The following is an 18,838-nucleotide window of genomic DNA, read 5'->3' as shown; positions in this document are numbered from 1 at the left end:
CAAAGATATACTTTTTACAATGTGTCCCAAATATGTGGGAATCCATACTGTAAGATCCCCTTGTAACACTGCACTGGTTGTCGAGGGTTGTAATTAAACTCCAATATTCAAACTCTCAAAGACTATATTTCTTGAAAATGTCGGTAACAAAACTTAAGTACAACCGAACACTTCGAGCGCTAAGTCTCAACTGTCGTTTTGAATGCCGCGCGCCACCAAGCGGCCATCAGTGTTGCCAGTTGATTAAACAATTAATATTGAATTATAAAAATATGAAATTATAAATAATCTATAGTTGATAAAATAATAGGTAATAATAATTAGAAAACCTTACACTCGACCATCCTGATGACATGCATGTCCTCATGCATGCACCAGGTGGAACCATATAAAACCTTACACTTGGCAGAACGAGGCATTCGACTCAAACTCAAACATTCATTTATTCAATTAGACTACTATTTAGTAGCACTTTCGAATCGTCATTGCATAGTTAAGTATTTTTAACATTTACCACCGATTCGGAAGGCAGTATCTATGGAGAAGAATCGGCAAGAAACTCCATAGTTGCTCTTTTAAAATCATGTCAATATTACATAATATGTAACTTATATCTAACTACATAATATATCATAATATGCCAAAGACTAATAATATAATATACAATATTCACTTTTACACGCACACACGCTATAACCGTTAATTAAAATTTATTCATCTTTAACAAATTAGCAAGAGATACAATACATGCAAATGAGTTAATAATAATTTTACAAAAGTTCGTTTTTATCTTTGTAACCAAATAATCACTTTTGACTTCACTATCTACAGAACCTTAAACACTAGGCAAGGTTACAAGGCTACAGTTATCCTTGTAGCCTTGCAACCCTGCAACCATTGTAACCATTGTAACCTTGTAACCATTGTAACCTCGTAACCATTGTAACCTTGTAACCATTGTAACCTTGTAACCATTGTAACCTTGTAACCATTGTAACCTTGTAACCATTGTAACCTTGTAACCATTGTAACCTTGTAACCATTGTAATAATTGTAACCGTGCAACCTTGTAACCATTGTAACCATTGTAACATTGTAACCATTGTAACCTTGTAACCATGTAACCTGGTAACCTTGTAACCTTGTAACCCTGTAACCTTGTAACCATTGTAACCTTGTAACCATGTAACCTGGTAACCTGGTAACCTTGTAACCTTGTAACCTTGTAACCTTGTAACCTTGTAACCTCGTAACCTTCTATAACTAACTTTATAATCATAAAATTATCTTTCGGAAACATTTATACGTTACACATATAGAGCAAACTCGAAATGAACATGGATTTAACAACAGCTAGGCAGGACATAATCACAATATCCTACTATTCTATTTCTAAACAATAAGACAGAGCAAAGCAACTTCCTCATTCATTTAAATCACAACGTACATACATTAAACTAAGATTGCATTTTAAATTTAACTCCAGCCATATTGAAATGGCATGTTCCATCTATATAGCTGAAAGTCTCACAGCAAAACGAAGAAACTTTTCTATCTTACGCGGACATTTGCTACAGAATATCATTATAAATATTGTTGGACATCAAACGGGAGAGTTTTTATAAGGAAGGAAGATAACGCTAAACAAGCTCTCATTAAAAATGAGCATCAACTACTCTCTCTTAAACAATCATTGTGACTAGATTATACTTTAATTAGTGATCTAACAAATTTTACTAACCCTAACACATCAACCAATATAATACACTTTCTACTACATTGAAGAATTATGACCCACAGCTTACACACAATTATTACCACTATTGGCAACATAAAATATATTATATATTCATTAAAAATAAACCATGTCGTTCATTTATTCAACATAACATGTGTAATATTTTTATTTGACTTTTATTTTCAAAAATTATCAACATTCGATAACCTCAACTCCAATTTAATTCTTGACCTTGATTCTTCCTGCGCAATAAAATGTGTTTCTTGTAATTTATTAGAAAACACAAATAAAAGAAGATCAATTCCTAATTCTAACTGTTAATATAAGAAGCGTTCATCGAAATTTCGATTCGCTGGTTGTATTTATGGAGAGTTTGGGGGTTGACATAGATATAGTCATCCTCACAGAATGTTGGACTAATCAGGATAGCTTAATACCCTCCATAAACAAATACCACTCAATTCATACACTGAAACTTATAATCAAAATGATGGTGTCATTGCTTATATTAAAAAGATTTAGAATTTAAACCATTAATAGACGATGGTAACTGCCTGCTCTTAAAGATATCGAATAACACCACCATTGTGTGCTCATATAGACCTCCATCTTTTTCGAACCCTACCAAATACATTAATTCAATCAGTAATCTCTTATCCTCAATTAATTCTGATAATGTTATGTTCACTGGTGATATAAATCTAGATATTTTGCCAGCTAACTTATCTAACCTAATGAGTGCCTAAACATATTGTGTTATCACGGTTTCCGACAAGCTATTGATAAACCTACTAGACTACGAACATGTATCGACCATTTTATGGTCAAATCAAAAAAAATATTGCCTAACATATATATTTGATGCATTAACTGACCACTCCTCTATCTTACTAGCTTTTAACAAATTTAAATTCAACACACATAAACTAGATAAATATAAAACAATATTCGACAAACAAATTATTTCTAGCGTTATTAGTGAAACTGACTGGCAAAATTTTTATAATATTACTGACCCTAATACAACTATCTAACGCTAACATTAAGTAGAGCTAACGAAAAAGGTATTAGAAGGATACCTAACCGTAAACGACCATTGAAACCTTGGATCACATCAGTTTTAATCAAAAGCATAAGATTTAGAAACAAACTTCACACTAAAAGAAAAATCACCTTGCGATGAAGAGATGTTAAATAAATATAGAAGTTATAGAAATTTGTGTAACAAGCTAATAAGGACAGCAAAGAAAATTTACTATAAACAAAAACTAGAACAGCAGACTGGCAACATAAAAGAAACTTGGAACATTATTAAGGAAGCATGTCATATTACGAAAACTACTAACAAATGTACAGATTTACTAAGAATAGACTCATGCCCTACTAAATCTCTAAATGCTGTAAATAAGTACTTTGTCTCAATCGGATCAGCCTTAGCCAATGAAACTCTAAATATGTTAAACCAATCAGAACTCGAACTAGCAACCCTAGCCAGTGACAGGAATTGTCCGGCTAACTCATTGCATTTACACCTACTGATAAATATGAGATAAATGCTATTAATGGTAGATAATGCTAGATAATGCTGTATCACTGGTCTTAAAAACACCAACTCTTCTGGACATGACGATACCCACTCCCATAATCCAGATTTGCAAAGATATCCTATCAGAACCAATAGCCCATTTGTGTGATTTAAGTCTCACTAGCGGTATATTTCCTGATCTATTCAAAAGCTATAGTCTGTCCAATATATAAAACTGGCGATAAAACTTAGTACTCCATCCAAGATTTTAGAAAAATGTGTCAATAAAAGACTCATGAACTACCTGGAATCATTTAGATTACTTAATCCTAATCAATTTGGTTTCAGAAGTGCCCTATCCACCGAGGGCGCTACCTTACGTTTAACTTCTCTGGTCCCATCGTATCTTGACTCTAACATGAAATGCATGGGGGTCTTTCTTGATTTACAAAAAGCCTTTGACACTGTTTCCATACCTATCCTGTTAAGTAGGCTGGAAGATGCAGGCGTTAGATGTATTGCCAAAGACTGGTTCCAAAGCTATCTTAGCGATAGAACCCAACGAGTAGGAGTTGACGGCAATCTTAGTTCAGAGTATAAGTGTACATACGGAGTACCGCAGGGCAGTACCTTAGGACCTACTCTGTTCTTGATTTATATGTCAACGGCTTATGTAACCTTGATATTGGATGTGGACAAGCTACTATGTTTGCTGATGATACTGTGGTTCTATTTAGCGCAAAGACTTGGGTGAAAGCCATTGATAAAGCTGAAAAGGGACTAAAGGGCGTATAATTAGCAAATGGTTTGAAACAGTCTATTGAACTTAAATACCGAAAACAAATACATTTGCTTCATTAAAACTTCATCTATGCAGCCAAAAGAGAACATAAATATTAAATTACACATCTTTCCCTGTAACCGCAACAACATAACAAGTTTATGCTCTTGCCCAACTCTGAACAGGACACCCAAAATAAAATACCTGGGTATCTGGATTGATGAAAACCTCAACTGGAAAGAACAAATTACTAGTACGGTGAGCAGACTTAGACGATTGAAAGTAATTTTCAAAACCTTGAGAGATATTGCCAACCAGGACTTAATTATTAAGACCTATAAAACTTTGGGCGAATGTCTTATCTCATACTGTATTGTCAATTGGGGGGGAAGCTGCTAAAATTTACATGTTACAAGTCTACAAAGGTCAACCCAGATACTTATTCAGTAGGCTTTACACAGGTCCCTAGTCGGTGGGCCCACCGACGTCACCCAGATACCTACTTACAACAGGCCTTACACAGGTCCCTAGTTGGCACTTCCGCCAACGTCACCCAGATGCCTATTACAACAGGCCTTACACAGGTCCCTAGTTGGCGCTTCCGCCAACGTCACCCAGATGCCTATTTACAACAGGCCTTACACAGGTCCCTAGTTGGCGCTTCCGCCAACGTCACCCAGATGCCTATTTACAAAAATTGCAGCTGTGGCTCTCACGGGTCACCCTCTGTAGCGGCACGCGGCTTACGCTGCGCTGCCGACGTTGCTCCACGTCTCGTTGTTTTTGCAGCTCGCGCTCCAGTTGGCGAAGCCGCTTTTGTTCTTTCTTCAATGCCTCTTCACGATCCTGCAGCCGGCGGCAGTAGCTGCGGCTGCGTCCACTGGAATCGCGATCACGCCCCCGAGTGAGGCTGCGACTGGAGTCACGTTCAAGGCTGAGAGTGAGGCTGCGCCTGGAACGCGATCGGCTCCGTCGGGGAGTTCCTGCGTTCCGTCCAACATCGTTTGATTCCATCTGAAACTCGTAGCCGGAAAATTGTGTGCATTAGTATAAGATCGGGTAACATTTTTATTGAAAAGACAAAATCAGTAATATCTTGAAAACTAGGCATGCTACGCAGAAAATAACGAAATTTTGACCCCCCCTTATAAACCCCCAGACGCAACAATAAAAATAGCCACATTCAGGTTTTTTTTTTTTTTTTTTTTTTTTACCCTCAATTTAAACATCTCCTAGTTTAATGATATTTAAAACTAACGGTCCGCCCCGGCTTCGCCCGTGGTACACATCCACGCTTTCCCTCCATAAGAGCCATCCTCGTACATCGAGGAATAAACGAAAATAAGAAAAGTAAGAATTAAGGATGTCGGTTCAGCCGTTCTGGAGTTCCGCGCTTACCAACACCATTGGCGAGTTATCTTTATATTATAGTTCCTTTACTGTTATGCGGGAAGCATAACATCAGCTTAAACTTCGAAGGTAAGTGGCGTAAAGTGAATATCATGCGTTCAATGTCTATTTACAACACGGCTTCAACATCTGGTATGACGTTAGGTTCGGATCACTATAATAAACTTCTATTCGTGAAAGCAACTACAACGTCTAACAATCAGACTTTACAGAGCATAATTAAGTTGTAGGCGTGTACTTACACTTTTATTGTCTATCCCGCTTCTGAGATGTAAGATCCCCTTGTAACACTGCACTGGTTGTCGAGGGTTGTAATTAAACTCCAATATTCAAACTCTCAAAGACTATATTTCTTGAAAATGTCGGTAACAAAACTTAAGTACAACCGAACACTTCGAGCGCTAAGTCTCAACTGTCGTTTTGAATGCCGCGCGCCACCAAGCGGCCATCAGTGTTGCCAGTTGATTAAACAATTAATATTGAATTATAAAAATATGAAATTATAAATAATCTATAGTTGATAAAATAATAGGTAATAATAATTAGAAAACCTTACAATACTAATATTATAAATGCGAAAGTAACTCTGTCTGTCTGTCTGTCTGTTACTCAATCACGCCTAAACTACTGAACCAATTTTTATGAAATTTGGTATGGAGATATTTTGATACCCGAGAAAGGACAAGGCTACTTTTTACCCCGGGAAAATGACGCAATCCCGGAAATCCCACGGGAACGGAAACTATGCGGGTTTTTCTATGACTGCGCGGGCGAAGCCGCGGGCGGGAACCTAGTATGTCCATAACTAAAGATTACGTTAAAAGTTAAAGCTAAATAAAAAATTGCTTGATCTTAGTTAGCGTGATGATAGCTATGAGTCTACAGCGTGTCTTCTTCTCTACGATAAGACCCAGCGCGCACGAGCAACTTTGTCTCCACAACTATTTTGTCTCCGCAACTATTTTGTCTCGGCAACTATTTTGTCTCTCCACCCATGGGCTAGTATGAAAATGCGCGCACGTAGCGACGCAACTCCCCATACAAATTGATGGGAGAGACAAAATAGTTGCGGAGACAAAATTGCTCGTGTGCGCTAGCTCTAAATGGACTTTGAATGAATGAACGAATGAAGATTCTTTATTGCTTATAAATAAATACAAATGCAAAAGTGTAATAAATACTTTGTAAAATACTTTATAAAAGTGAAATAATTTTCCAAATCGGCCTCGCGTTTTTTCTAGGGTTAGTGCGTTCTAGCAAATGATAGTATAGTAAATACCAGTATCATTTTAGGAAAGATATTATAGTCTTTGATTGGATTTCTCGTGCGTAACATTAAGAGTAAATAGGCAAATAAACCCTCATAAATAATTCGTTTATTTTCAAGTAATGTGGAAACATGGTATATGAAGGTGTTATGATACAGAATTACAGCATGTTTAGCCGTCATTTAACAGCATGCAAATTATTTTATTACATTTATATGTCAATCTTAATATATATACTTATACTAGCGGTCCGCCCCGGCTTCGCCCGTGGTACATATGAAAAATAGATGTTGGCCGATTCTCAGACTTACCCGATATGCACAGAAAATTTCATGAGAATCGGTCCACCCGTTTCGGAGGAGTATGCAGACTAACATTGTGACACGAGAATTTTATATATAAGACTAGCAGTCCGCCCCGGCTTCGCCCGTGGTACATATATGAAAAATAGATGTTGGCCGATTCTCAGACTTACCCGATATGCACAGAAAATTTCATGAGAATCGGTCCACCCGTTTCGGAGGAGTATGCAGACTAACATTGTGACACGAGAATTTTATATATAAGATAAGATAAATCTCGTGTCACAATGTTTGTCCTCAATGGACACCTAAACCACTTAACCGCACACCATGTGCAGTTCGATCCAACTTGAGAGATAGGATAGTTTAAACATGTAAGTAGCACGGGCGAAGCCGGGGCAGACCGCTAGTTAATAATATTGTTATAAAGAATCATATTTAGAGCATCATTAAAACAACAGGCATTCTCATTAAAGCCTTCCAAAAACAAAACCGTTCAGAAACTAATGACCTAATAATATTTACCGATGTCACCACAATAGATAGGATGGTGGTAAAATCGATATATATAAATAATTCACGAACCGTATGTCAGTTCACATCGCCTGCTCGATTCTCATGGAAGTTTTGAAATGGGTTTAATTTTTTTTTCTTTTTTTTATAGGTATAGTAATCTGTGCCCAGACAGCAGACTTCGCGTAAACATAGTAGGTATTATCTATCTAGTCCTACTATCCTACTATGTAATATCCTACTAGTCCTTCCTACTAATATTATAAATGCGAAAGTTTGTGAGGATGTGTGTGTGTTTGTCTCTTTCACGCAAATACTACTTATTTATTTATTTATTCAAATTAAATACACACAACAGGCTACGATCTTGCCGGGTCCATAGGCGCCACATCAATTTTACGAGCAGATCGCAACCCAACAAAATGTGTACAATTACAATACTACAATGGGATACAGCTTAAAGTTATCTAAAGCGTATTACAATAAATTCATATTTAAAAATTCGATAATTCAATATTACATACAAAAGAGAGACAATAAAAATAATGGTTACATTACACAATACATTAACAACAAAACTAGGACATCATTTCAAGATTCGACAGACATGTTCTTTGAAAATGTTTAGTCGATGATCAAATATATCAAAATCGGGGAATCTTGTGGATAAATCATTGTACAAACGGCAGAAACGAGATATGGGGTTATAAAAGGAGGTATTATTCCTGGTTAAAGGTAAAGAGAAAGTTTTGTTAGTCCGGAAGCGAAATGAAGCATTAAAATTAACAGTTGACAGTAGTGACGGAGAGTGAATAGATGAGTGAACGATTTTATGGAGTGTTATGAGTTCTAGCCTCTGTCGACGCTTTTCCAACGAGACAAGATTAAATTTCTCAAGAAGACTTTCGTAGCTAGATCCACTTCGACCGATGTGGTAACGAAGAGAAACCAGCCTTAAGCAACGCTTCTGAAGTCGTTCAATGCGTTTGATGTGAATTGTATAGTGCGGTGACCATATGACACAGTTAAATTCTAGGATTGAACGAATCAGGGTTTCAAATAAATGTAAAAGACTAGATGGTGTTTTAAAACCCTTCGTGATCCTTGAGATAAACCCAAGGAGACGAGAGCTTCTATTGATAATATCATCGAAATGACTTCTAAAAGACAATTTATCGTCAAAGTAAACACCGAGATCTTTAATGACGGAAACACGAGGAAGAACCTGACTGTTAAAACTGTAATTAAAATTTAATTTGTTAAACTTTCGCGTAAAGCTTATAACAGCACATTTATTAACGTTCAGGGTCATTTGGTTAAGTTCACACCATTTCGCTATAGAATCTAGGTCATTTTGTAGTATATAAGCATCTTGAATATTGGCCACAGTGGAGAATACCTTTAAGTCGTCAGCATACATAAGAGATGGGCATTTTAAGTTGTCGATGAGGTCATTGATAAATACGATAAAGAGTAAGGGTCCGAGATGGGACCCTTGCGGGACGCCAGAAGGTATTAGAACAGGTGAGGATAATGAGCCATTAAGAGCAACAAGCTGATTACGGTTGGACAGGTTGGACTACGGTTGGACTACTGAACCGATTACAATGAAATTTAGCACACATATAGAGGGTAACTTGGATTGACACATAGGATAGGTTTTATTCCGGAAATCCCACGGGAACGGGAACTTTGCGGGTTTTCCTTTGAAAACGCGGGCGAAGCCGCGGGCGGAATGCTAGAATTATATAATCTGTGTATATGTTGACATTAGGTGACTTTTCCCGCGCATTCTGAAGATCCTTTTCTTTTTAGTTGAGGTTTTATACATTACTGAATACATGCATCTAATTAATCTTCCCTTTTGTAGATATGTCTTATACATTTTTCATTTATAATTTCTACTGTTTAAGGTTATTTTGAAAAGTGTCTAAACTCTAACTTGTTAGATAATGCGAATATCGATAGTTCGAGAATCGTTGCCAAGCGCGCTACTAGAATTCATAATGTTTTCATTAAACGAATACACTCTTCTTAAAATTTTTTTTTATGTTTTAGAACTTATAAACGTGACACGTCTTTGGTAATAATAAGTTATTATTTTCATGATTTGCGTGCTTTTGCAGGAGCATACATTTTCTATGCACTTGTAAAAGCACGCATCAAAATCCGTTGCGTAGTTTTGAAGATGAAAGCATACATAGGAACACACAACGGCAAGCGATTATGTTTTACATACTATGTAGTAAGTACAAGTGATAACTGCGTTAAAAACAACCGACTTCAAACTTGCACTTGCAACATTTACAAATACAGACAAAAATGCTCATAAAATAAAAACTACTGGGCCTATCCGAATAAAATTTTTATGGGACCAATTCGACACCATCCCGCATCTAACAAAAAAAGAATCACGTAAATCGGTTCAGAAACCTCGGAGTAATCGGTGTACATACATAAAAAAAAAACATACCGGCCGAATTGATAACCTCCTCCTTTTTTTTGAAGTCGGTTAAAAATACACACAGATAATTTAATGCTAGACTTGTATTACTATAATCATATTATATACGTACTAGAATACAAAATAGATAACAGTGAAGTGAAAATCTTTCAAAGGGAATTAACTTCTAAGTGCAAACGGGGCCCCACGTATTCATGGGGCCCTAATATTACAATGCTTAATATATTATTGTTTTTTACTGCATTTATTTGTGTTTGAATAACAATTATTTCTTCTTTCTACCTATGTAGTTAAGCATTGTGCGCATGAAAGTATGCGATAAATTCTTTCCATAACTTCTATCTGTTGTGATACAGTTTTCGACCCAATTTCATTAGTATTTTTTACGTACAGGTTACGAGCTTTTTAACTTCACTTACAAGTAGCATTATTGCATTGCATTGCTCTCTAGGCCATCTACAGAATATGTAATAAGAATTAAACATAAACTACGCACTAATGTAATAACTAGTATACTCAACCATCACTGTTCTATCAATATAGCTTTCCGCCCGCGGCTTCACTCGCTTTGTCTAAAACCTAATAAATTGTATACTTAAACCTTTCTCTTGAATCACTCTATCTATTGAAAAACACGCTTCAAAAACCGTTACGTAGTTTAAATATTTAAGCATACATAGGGACAGAGAAAGCGTCTTTGTTTTATACTATGTAGTAGTAGTGATATACTGCATAGTAAACGGGGCCCCAATTCCGGGCTCCACTCGACATAAATACGTCACATTGCATTTCATCAAAGTTTAATTAGCCCATAGGATACGTAATCACTAGATACCATCGCGTGACTTTAATAGCCACCTTGGTAGGTAATGGGATTCATAGTTTCAGAGTTAGAATCCCATATATCTATTACTTATAATAAATAGCTGAAGAGTTTGTTTGTTTGAACGCGCTAATCTCAGGAATTACTGGTCCGATTTGAAAAATTCTTTCCGTGTTAGATATAGCCCATTTATCGAGGAAGGTATAGCCTGTGGTATAGCTTCCAAGAAGGTATAGGCTATGTATCATCACGTTAAGACCAACAGGAACGGAGCAATGCGGGTAAAACCGCGGTTTTTTAGTTATAAACTCAATTTATTGAACTGTTATTCAACTAGATAGTATCATCTTGAAATGGTTATAAAAAATGTAATGTCAGTCGTAAAAAGTTCATCTATTTTCACAGATTTTTATAGACACAGATTCGACCCTGCCTGCGAATTAGTTTAGTTATATATTACTCAAGTAGTTAAGTAACTATTTAATAATAATCATAACTTAGTAGGTACATACGAATTTAGTTATTCTATCTACTATATTTCCGCCCGCGGCTTCGCCCGCGTTTTCAAAGGAAAACCCGCATAGTTCCCGTTCCCGTGGGATTTCCGGGATAAAACCTATCCTATGTGTTAATCCAAGTTACCCTCTATATGTGTGCTAAATTTCATTGTAATCGGTTCAGTAGTTTTTACGTGAAAGAGTAACAAACATCCATACATCCATACATCCTTACAAACTTTCGCCTTTATAATATATACAGGGTGTACCAAAAAGTAGTGATGAACGGAAGCTGAGAGGTAGAGGACCTAGAGGGCTATCCGAATCACCCCCATGTATGTTATGCGATTTTTCGTATTTTCGGAGTTATGACGATTTTTTCAATTTTTCACCTATCGCCGAGTACGATGATATTTTCACTCATGCTGACGTCAATGATTGCGGAAGATGCTTGATTTTTTTTGTGTGCTAAGCTGAAAGATCGGCCAATTCAGTATGGTAACATTTACTATCGTTAGATCTTTGAATGGAATAAAAAAAATAATTAAATGGCAAGAAAGATAAAATTACCCAGTATGTTCACCACTTCAAGGGCCCGTAAAAAAATAAAATCACATAAAAAAATTTTTCCGTTTGACTTTTAAAAACTTGCTCTATCTATCAGATAGCTACCCTGAAAATTTCATTTTATTATTCAGAAGGCTTCAATCGAATAATTTAAATCTAAATGTGGTAAGTGCAAAAATTGAATTAACATGATGATCATTAAAACCAATAAATAGGTGTTTAATTACCAGAAATTTTTAAAATAACCCCGCTGTTGCTCAATGCAAGTGCGACATCACCGTAAAAAGTAGTCTTTTAAATGTCTGAATGCCCTTTTATCATTTTTAATGGTTTCTTCTGTTACTATGAATTTCCGGGTTATTTCGTCTAAATTGTGGCATTCTCTCAAGTAGCCGAAGTCTTTTTAATATTCCCATTGAAACAAATCAATGGGGTTTAGGTCGAGGGACCGTGGAGGCCAGGCTTTAAGGCAGGCTTCACCGGCGCATGCGCAGGCTGCAACGACCAATCCATCTTTCAGGGTATCTTGGCCCTTTAGCCTGGCCTGCACGGTCCCCGGACATAAACCCTATTGATTATTTTCCGTGGGGATACTACAAAGACGAGAGACTGCCACAATTTGGACGAAATAACCCGGAAATTCATAGTAGCAGAAGAAACCATTAAAAATGATAAAAGGGCATTCAGACATTTAAAAGACTACTTTTTACGGTGATGTCGCACTTGCATTGAGCAACAGCGGGGTTATTTTAAAAATTTCTGGTAATTAAACACCTATTTATTGGTTTTAATGATCATCATGTTAATTCAATTTTTGCACTTACCACATTTAGATTCAAATTTTTCGATTGAAGCCTTCTGAATAATAAAATGAAATTTTCAGGGTAGCTATCTGATAGATAGAGCAAGTTTTTAAAAGTCAAACGGAAAACTTTTCTTATGTGATTTTATTTTTTTACGGGCCCTTGAAGTGGTGAACATACTGGGTAATTTTATCTTTCTTGCCATTTCATTCTTTTTTTTATTCCATTCAAAGATCTAACGATAGTAAATGTTACCATACTGAATTGGCCTATCTTTCAGCTTAGCACACAAAAAAAATCAAGCATCTTCCGCAATCATTGACGTCAGCATGAGTGAAAATATCATCGTACTCGGCGATAGGTGAAAAATTGAAAAAATCGTCATAACTCCGAAAATACGAAAAATCGCATTACATACATGGGGGTGATTCGGATAGCCCTCTAGGTCCTCTACCTCTCAGCTTCCGTTCATCACTACTTTTTGGTACACCCTGTATATTAGAAATATTAGATTAAGATAAGATTTACCTATACCAAAACCTATAAACAAAGTAAATTTATACTCCCATTACCGATATCTCGATATTGCAATAACATAACAAGTGCTTTGATTTCCTGAAATCATCTTAAAACGTGTTAATGTAAACATATGGCTTGCTTCTGGCTCCTAGTTCTGTGTTTTGTAAATAGGTGTAAAGCTGGCTTTTAGTCATAAAACAAATATGTAGTTGGTTTGAACTTCTTGTCAATAGATTAATTATTATTACTATTGTTATATAATAAACTAGCGGTCCGCCCCGGCTTCGCCCGTGGTACATGTTTACGTTTTCTCTACATAAGAACCATCCTCGTACTTCAAGGAATATAATAAAAAAAGAATTATCGAAATCGGTTCAGCCGTTCTCGAGCTATGCGCTTACCAACACATTTTGCGATTCATTTTTATATATAAGATAATATGTACATATTTTTGTTATTTGATTGTAAAACAGAAAATTCCAAATTATATTTTATCGATTTCGGAAATTATTTCAGCTACAATTCACGGTTAGGTACTTTCTTAGTTTTTGTCATTATATGGGATACGAAATTGAATAATAGACTAGATGTCCCGTTTTCAAAGGAAAACCCGCATAGTTCCCGTTCCCGTGGGATTTCCGGGATAAAACCTATCCTATGTGTTAATCCAATTTACCCTCTATATGTGTGCTCAATTTCATTGTAATCAGTTCATTAGTATTTGCGTGAAAGAGTAACAAACACACACACATCCTCACAAACTTTCGCATTTATAATATTAGTAGGAAGGATGCATACAAAATATGACTGTAATATAAATTGCTTACATATTTTATAACATAGGAAAATCACCTTTAAAACAATAACATTTGTTTGTTTATTTCGAAGCACACTTTGGAACAATGAACGTAAATAAAATAGCAAATGGAATATGTAATTGATGAAATAAACAATATTGTATTGAATTGAACTGCAGTTTCACAATCGTTTCACGATGTTTGGTGTCTATGGCATTAAGGAACTGGTTTAAGAAATGCCATAAGTAAGTAAATTTTTTCAAAGATATAAGCAAGTGAAGCCGCACGAACCAGCTAGTACCTACTACTATCATATTATGCATAAATATTCAAGTGTAGATTACGTTCCTTCGCAAAAATAATATCTAAACTCTTTGGTTCGTATTTTATAGTCCGTAAAATAGTATAAAATATACTTACATGTATTTTTCAGTGCATTATTTGGTCACTGAACTTCTTTAAACGTCCGATTTTATTGAATTTGACGATTTAAGAAAACTCGATCGAAGCCACGTAAAGAAGCTAGTTTCTATTATACTAGCTGTGCCGCGCGTTTTCACCCGCGTGGCTCCGCGCCTGTTGGTCTTAGCGTGATGATATATAGCCTATAGCCTTCCTCGATAAATGGGCTATCTAACACCGAAAGAATTTTTCAAATCGGACCACTAGTTCCCGAGATTAGCGCGTTCAAACAAACAAACAAACTCTTCAGCTTTATAATATTAGTATAGATTATGTAATTAATAGCATAATATGGTCGGTATAACGCTACTATGAATAGCTATACCAGATATTTTATCCTTAGTATAATTTATACCATGTTTATTTGTCAAAATTTTGACTATTCTCAGCTTATACTCAGTATAAGATGTTATAAGGCTGTATGTGTTTATCTTAGTGGATTAACATGAGTTGAACAAAGTTTATTCAATACCAGTAAATTCTGCATCCTCACAAACTTTGTAAGAAAATCCATACTAATATTATAAATGCGAAAGTAACTCTGTCTGTCTGTTATTCAATCACGCCTAAACTACTGAACCAATTTGCATGAAATTTGGTATGGAGATATTTTGATACCCGATAAAGGACATAGGCTACCTTTTATTGCGAAATAATAATATGTACCACGGGCGAAGCCGGGACGGACCTCTAGTAGGTAATAAATAATGTTATAGACTTATCGGTATGGTAACCCAGATAAACATACCAAAGAAATTCCAACACAAACATTCCGTACATTTATTGCATACGAATTCATGAAATTTTACGCCTCATGAAACCGGAAAATTAGGTTAAAATGCAATGTGGAAATCTTTGTTTAGTAGTTTATTTTTATACTGCAGCGCCCCGCGGATTCACCCGCGTGGTTCCGTTCCTGTTGGTCTTAGCGTGATGATATAATATATTCGATTGGTTATCTAACACCGAAATATTTTTTCTAACGAAAGTCTTCAGCCTTATAATATTAGTATCGATTTAGGACCACAGGCTTATTTCTGATTTGTAAACAATATATTTTTAACACGCTTTTATTAGCTTCACCTGTATGTTTGTATGTAAACTCCTTTAGATTATGACCCACTTTAAGCGGACGGATTTAATTCAAACTTTGTACACGTCTTAGGGCCGATTTTTCAATGCTTGGAAAAAACTTATCCGTCCAATAACTAGTATTACACGATAATATTAAAATGTCACGTAAACTGTCAAATACGGGCAATTAGAATACGTTTTTAAAATGGTAGTTTTATACATTATTCGACAAATAAATTTTATCCAAGCATTGAAAAATCGGCCCATCGTTAACAATACAATAATTTCAGAGATTTAAAACTGTTTATATACTGTTAAGAATTAAAATTTTATCGTACAATATAGTGGACACAATTTAAAAGGTTAAACAATGTACAGACGGCCTTATCGCTGACAACGATCTCTACCAGGCAACACAAATGACGAGGGAAAATTAATGAGTCATACTATGTTCATACTGTCTGTACTAAATTGACTATACTCACTTTAATTTATTACCTACTAGCTTTCGCCCGCGGCTTCGCCCACGTTTTCAAAGAATAACCCGCGTAGTTCCCGTTCCCGTGGTATTTCTGGGATAAAACCTATCCTATGTGTTCATCCAAGTTACTCTCTATATATGTGTGCTAAATTTCATTGTAATCGGATTAGTAGATAGGTAGTATTTGCGTGAAGAGTAACAAATATACACATACACATCCATCCACACAAAATTTCGCATTTATAATATTAGTAGGAAAGGATAGTAGGATAGGACAATAGATTAAATTTCATTGTAGGTATATGCAATACGTTTTATAGTGTTACTAACTGTCCCGAAAATCATTGTTCTGCCTTACTCTTATCACTTAGGGGTACGAAAAACAGATGTACTATTTTCAGGCCTATCCGATATGCACACTTTCATGAGAATCAGTCAAGCTGATTCGGAGGATTTTAACAACAATAGGTATAATAGACTAGCTGTGTCCCGCGGTTGGCCGCGGTCACAATTAGTCTTATTATAGAAACCACAAGAACTTTCATCTCCTTGATTTTTTGAGATTGATTTTTCTAAAATGTAGCATGAGCCGTGGCATGACTTTGATGTTGAATTTTTAACTATTTTCTATTAAAATCTCATCCAAATTGGTGTTGTAGTTTAGACGAGAAAGCGTAACTGAAAGACAGACCTAGTAAATTCGCTATGCATTTGTTAAAATAAATATCTTTGTAATAATGCATATTTTATTTTTATGAATACTCAATAATTGCTTATATATACTAATATTATGAACCTGAAGATTTTTTTTGTTTGTTTGTTTAAACGCGCTAATCTCAGGAACTACTGGTCCGATTTGAAAAATTATTTCAGTGTTAGATAGCCCATTTATCGAGGAAGGCTATAATATATCATCACGCTGCGCTAAGACCAACAGGGGTGGAGCAATGCGGTTAAAACCGCGGGGCACAGCTAGTAGGTAATAAAAGAAATACATAGATATTTTCTAATGTTTTCTATAAGGAAATCCGCCCATTGTTTAGTTTATTTAAACAAATAATAATGTTATTACTTTAATACAAACCTTAACGTTCAATTATTTTAATAGACCACAAATTACTATACACACAAGTACATAAACACACACATGCTCATAATAATATATTACATTTAAATATTACATTTTCATAACCGTTAACTTATTGTTATAAGTCGTTAGTTTGATAAAAATCCAGATATTTCAGATAATAGTAGAAAACCTACTTAATAATTTATTTAATTAAAAACAAATAATTTAATTACTCACGCTTAAAATCATGCCTTGCACAGATAAAAAAAATCACAATACACAGACACAGCACTACCTATATATCTCCATAGTCCGTAAATCGAAAAAAAATCAAACGCCCGCGATTTCGAACGCGCGCTTTCGACAGAATTCGATTTTCAAATAAACTATTCAATATGGCGGTCCAATGACATCGTAGTGCTGTAAGTAGTATATCGATATTTTTGTTTTGGAATTAAAAATAGATATCGACAATGCAAGGTTAGAGAAAGAAGTCATGTTATGAATTGGGAAGCATTCCCAATGATGCCAAGTATGAGGAATGATGTCATTAAATTCATTCAACAATGTTTCAGTGAACAGTTGCATTTTGCAAATGCATTCGACATACATTTGGATGAAACTGAATGTTTAACGATTTCATTTCGTTTACAAATAAAAATAAAACATGTGTACCTAGAAGAAAATTAATATGTTATACGTGCTGTCATAATATTATGCTTGATTTTATTTACTACCAACATAGTATATAAATTATTATTATTATTTATTTCCAACAGGGAAGATGAAAAATGTGGATTCCATGTAAAATATAGTCATTTATTTTTTCCTATAAGTACTCATATTTCGGATTGTTAGTTTTTTTATTATGAATACTAAGGTCTTAATAATTATGTAAATTAAGCCGTGTGATTAAGTTATCTAATCTTCTTCAGAAGAATCCAAATAAACGTATTCAAATGGTTAGTTATACTTAATATCAGTTTTTATCCTACCACAGAAATTAAGTCCATTGTTAAGAATAATTGGTGTTTGCTCTGCTTGTATAAAAAGATGGGAAAATATTATTATTACGGTTCACAGTAATCATTAACTACAGTCAGTAAAATTATAATGTAAACGCAATTAGGTACAAACACGTGCGAATAAAAATATTCATTAGTAACCATTGTATCATAAATAACCGGCAAAAAAATACAGAAAATCACATTAAAATAAGTATTTATAATAGACAACCAATCACTACATAGTATTAAAGTGATGACTCATTACATAGTATTAAACAATAATACCACAGTATTACAATATTATTTCCTAATTGTAATACTGTGATAATACTATGTAATGAGTCATGAGCTTTCTCTATCATTATATCCCTATGTCTAAAACAAAACAACGCAACGTTATGATGAGGATGATGATGACGGTTTTAGTATACAATTTACTAGCTTTCCGCCCGCGGCTTCGCCCACTTTGTCTAAAACATAATAAATTATATACTAAAACCTTCCTGTTGAATCACTCTATCTATTAAAAAAAACCGCATCAAAATCCGTTGCATAGTTTTAAAGATTTAAGCATACATAAGGACATAGGGACAGAGAAAGTGACTTTGTTGTTGTTTTAGCCAAGCAGGCGAAGTCGCGGAAAGCTAGTTATAATTAAAAGTTAGTTTTAATTAAGTACAAAACATGTAGAAATCATAGTCTTGCTGGATATACAAAGCGAAGAGGAATTTACAAACA

The 18,838-nt window shown here is 35.1% G+C and overlaps 1 protein-coding gene across 1 annotated transcript in view; it reads right to left on the bottom strand.

The window, feature by feature from the left end:
* LOC149895698 (anoctamin-4) overlaps positions 1–17,423 on the bottom strand; it is a 39,399-nt gene extending 21,976 nt beyond the window's left edge. Inside the window, exon 1 of the mRNA XM_090118589.1 lies at positions 17,331–17,423. The gene's annotated coding sequence lies outside the window, so the exon portion shown is untranslated. The remainder of the gene's footprint in view (positions 1–17,330) is intronic.
* Between the last annotated feature and the right edge of the window lie 1,415 nt (positions 17,424–18,838).

This window comes from Colias eurytheme, chromosome 30 (assembly GCF_061535395.1).
Source record: "Colias eurytheme isolate Ceu_HAF_F1 chromosome 30, ilColEury1 Martin Lab GWU primary, whole genome shotgun sequence".
NCBI lineage: Eukaryota > Metazoa > Arthropoda > Insecta > Lepidoptera > Pieridae > Colias > Colias eurytheme.
The sequence above is the reverse complement of the archived record's forward strand: the minus strand, read 5'-3'. Positions and strand labels throughout refer to the sequence as shown.